The sequence below is a fragment of the Gobio gobio genome (assembly GCF_949357685.1).
Source record: "Gobio gobio genome assembly, chromosome: 1".
NCBI classification, from domain to species: Eukaryota; Metazoa; Chordata; class Actinopteri; order Cypriniformes; family Gobionidae; genus Gobio; species Gobio gobio.
In genome coordinates, this window is record NC_137097.1 from 76,294,945 (window position 1) to 76,299,290 (window position 4,346).

A 4,346-nucleotide genomic window follows, 5' to 3' on the forward strand; every position below is an offset into this window, starting at 1 on the left:
AGCATTTTCACACTGTGCCATTACAAGCTCCTACTGTGAGTTTAGTAACTTACTTGCAGGAGCCAATTTCAGTGCTTGGATGTTGACCTGCCATGGTATCTAAGTATGGCTTTACTTGTCCTGCACACTTCTTCATTGTTGACAATGGCACAGCTTTGCTTGGCATGGACCTGATCAAGGGACTACAGCTTCTATTTGATGGACACGCTGTCCTGCCGCCGTCCCAACCTGCTTCAGTTTGTGCCCTCTCCACTCCTCCATCTAAGCAAACTGCATTGGGCTGTGTAAAAAAGTTTACACACAAGGTTAACATTTCTGACTCTGTACCTCCTGTCAGATATAAACTGTGTCGCTTACCTTTTTCTGTGAGAGATGCTGTTTCCGCAGAACTGGAACAACTTTTACATGCAGGTGTAATTGAAAGAGTTGACTCCTCTCCATGGGTTTCTCCGACTTTTGTGGTCCAAAAGAAAACGAGGGGGATCTGCATGTGTGTGGATCTGCGAGTGCCCAACAAGGCAGTTATAGTTGACAGCTTTCCATTGCCACACATGGAGGAAATGATGACATTACTGCAATGTGCAATTGTATTCTCAACTATAGATTTGGAAAGTGCAGATCATCAAGTACCTCTTCATGAAGACAGCCGGGACCTCACTGCATTCATTACACATGATGGCCTCTTCAGGTTCTGCAGGGTACCTTATGGCTTGGCATCTGCTCCATCTGCATTTCAGAAGATGATGGTTGTCATTCTAAAAGGACTCTTTTAGAGATTATCTAGATGACACCATCGTGTGGGGACGCTCGCTAGAGGAGCATGATCAAGCGCTAGAGAATGTGCTGCAATGTCTCAAAGATGCTGGGTTGGTGCTGAATGAGTCTAAATGTCAGTTCAGAAAGCAGAGCTTGACGTTTTTAGGTCATATGGAGACGTCACAGGGTATTCAGCTGAATCAGGAACATCTCTCTGCAATAACTGATGCACCTGCTCCATCGGATGCTGTTCAGTTGCGTTCTTTGCTGGGCCTCTCCTGGTACAACAAATTAATTCCAAATTTTGCTTCTGTAGTGATGCCTCTGCGTGCGTGCCTGAGAGATGAGAGTGGATTTCACTGGTCGGATGAAGCTCAACAAAGCTTAACTAATGCAAAAAAGCTACTTGTACACAGTCCTGCTCTTGCACTGTTTGACCCAGGGCTGCCAGTGGTCATTTCTACTGACGCGTCTGCTTATGGACTAGGTGTCTTCACACAAACATGCACTGATGGTCAAGAACCTACTGTTGCTTTTGCATCCAGAAAACTCACCTCAGCCGAACAGAAGTACTCCACTGTTGAAAAGGAGGCTCTGGTGTGTGTTTGGGCAGTGGAAAAGTAAAGGACAAACTTGTGGGGTTGCAGATTTACTCTGCGGACTGGCCATCAAGCCTTAACAACGCTGCTGACCACAAAAGGGACTTATAGAGCTGGTATGCGCTTAGCTCGGTGGGCTGCTCGGTTACTCTATTTTAATTACACGGTTGAGTATCATGCTGGATCTGAAAATTACACTGCAGATTGTTTGTCTCGTTTGCCCCTGCCTCTTACTTCAGATGCTGAGTCTGATACAGAGCCTGAGTTTGTTGCTTTACTGTCCGACTGCCATATCGCAGGATGAATTTGCTGCTGCCTCTGCTCGCTGTTCTGAACTTTTTGCACTTTGCACACAAAATGAGTGTGGATGGCCTTCATCTCCTGCTGCTTTGGATCCTGTCTTACTTCCCGTACTACAAACTAAGACCTGAGTTCAGTGTGCAAGGTGATCTTGTGTTCAGGGGATCTAGACTGGTGGTACCTGGGGAACTACGCGAGTCGCTGTTCTGCATTGCACATGAGGGCCATCAGGGGATTGTGAGAACAAAACAACGCCTGTTTGAAATTTATTGGTGGCCAAAAATGGACACACTGGTGGAAGAAAAAATTGCGCCTGTCAGTTATGCCTTTCTTTGGATAAAACGGCAAAAACTTCTGCTGTCCCACTCCAGCCTGTTCCTTTACCCTCTGCACCTTGGGAAAAATTGGCCCTTTTGAAACTGCTATCTGGGACTGTCGATATTCTCTGACACTCACTGACTATTAAAGTAAATGGCCAGAGGCAGCCTTTACTGCGTCTATTGCAACAAAACAGGTGACTGCATTTCTTACCTCTGTCTTCAGTAGATTCTGGTAACTGATAATTGGCCTCAGTTCACTTCACCAGAGTTCGCTGCGTTCCTGAAAGAGAGAGACATTAAACACATTCGCACATCAGTGTATCATCCTGCTGCAAATGGAGCTATTGAACGCTTCCAAAGAGTGCTCAAAAGCACAATTCAATCGGCAGTTCTTCAGTCCGCACCATGGAAAGCAACAGTAACTGACTTCCTGCAGATCGATCGTGCTTCACCTCATGCTGTGACAGGTGTTTCCCCCTTCGAATTACTTCATGGAAGGAAAATATGTACTCGCCTCAATGTCCTTAAACCCTCACCTTCTGGTCATGAGCCAAGTTGTGAAATCCCGTTTTGACCACAAGCATCGAATACATCATTCCGCTTTCCAAAAAGGGGATACAGTGCGCATAAAAAGGTCAGTACATCTACCAAAAACTCACCCAAAATTCACTTCTCCAGTTCAGGTTCGGAAAAAAGTTGGTCCTTACACCTACCGCTTGGATGACGGAAAGAGACGGCATGCATCATGTCTTGCACCCGTGCCGAATAATGCACTGGATAATGGACTGACCAACAAGGCTGAAGACTTGATTCCTTCTCCTGTTCCAGTGTCTGGACATTCAGTGGTTTCTGATACGTCAAAGACGTGAGCCAGGTTGGCTAAAGGACTATGTCTATTAGTCACAGAAACTGACATGCGCACACACACACACACACACACACACACACACACACACACACACACACACACACACACACACACACACGCACACACACAGAAACATTCAAGTACTGAATAGTAGTTTCAAATGTTATTTTGCATCCATTTAATGAGTTACTTTGTGTATATTACTTGGTGTATATTTCATATACAAGTGAAAATGTTGATACAGTACTGTTTTGATGTTCTTTATTTCTGTTGCATGTCAATTGTTGGCTACAGAAATAATTAAGTTAACTAAGAGGGGAATATGTGATGTCCTTATATTAGTGCACCACTAGATGACACTCGAGCTCCTTAAGTGAATACATGTGATGTAGAGTGAGTGAGAGGATGCTGAGGATGTGTGTGCATATTACCCTGCTCGTTGAGAACAGTTATTAAAAGTGAATTAAGGAGATTGCCATTTCTTGTGCTCCTTGTCTTGAGGACATAACATTAACTTTATTCTGTGATTGGGCTGCAACTGACTGAGATCCAGCACTACAGCAACACTGACAGAGACATATTAACACATCTTTCCTCAGACTGTTCAGTAAATAATTAATTTTCATGTTTTTTCTGTAACGATTGGAGACAATTTTAAGAATCTTTTTCCCCTCAGGCTACTTACATTTTACCTGATTATTTCAGTGAAGTGTGTCTGATTATTATTAAGCAAATATAATATTTTTCTCACTGAACCTCATTCATTGTACACACATTTATTTCAATTCTTGATGTAAATGAATAATTGTTTTATTTCAGTTATAGTGGTTAAATGATCATTTGTTTGTTGAGATCAATGAATGTAGAAGGCTCTTGCTAATCCACAAAAATGTTAATGAATTTAAAACAGTATAGATGAGTGTCTGTGTTCATTATGAGGTGCTGGAGGAGTGTTTTCAGAGGTGAACATGTTGAGATCTGCCAGTGAGGAAGCTCAGTATCCCGTTACACAGCACAGGAGGTTATGCAGATGAGATTTGAGCTCATGATAGTGTTAAATGCCAAACTGTACACTAAAGTAATCAGGCATAACTGTCCTTATTCTCCAAGTGGGTTATAATTTTGTGAATGGTAAATGAAACTGCATCCTCTGTGGATCTGTCTGTCCTGTACACAAACTGTAGTGGGTCAAATGACTCTGGGTTGGTTCCCAGGATGCATTTCTTAATAAGGCTCTCAAAACCCTTCATGAGAACCGGTGTTGATAAGAGCCGCTGGTCTGCAGGCGTTAAGACAAGAGACTTTCTGTGGAACAGGGATGATAGAGGAGGACTTGAAGCAGAAAGAAACTGCAGTCAGAGTGAGTGAAAGACTGAACAAACACACTCACATGACCAGAAACTCCACCCTCTTACAACACTTACCAGGAAGAGATGCACTTGCCAGGAAGAACACTGACTTTGTCTCGACAAAAGCCACAAACAATCAGCGATCAATGAAGAA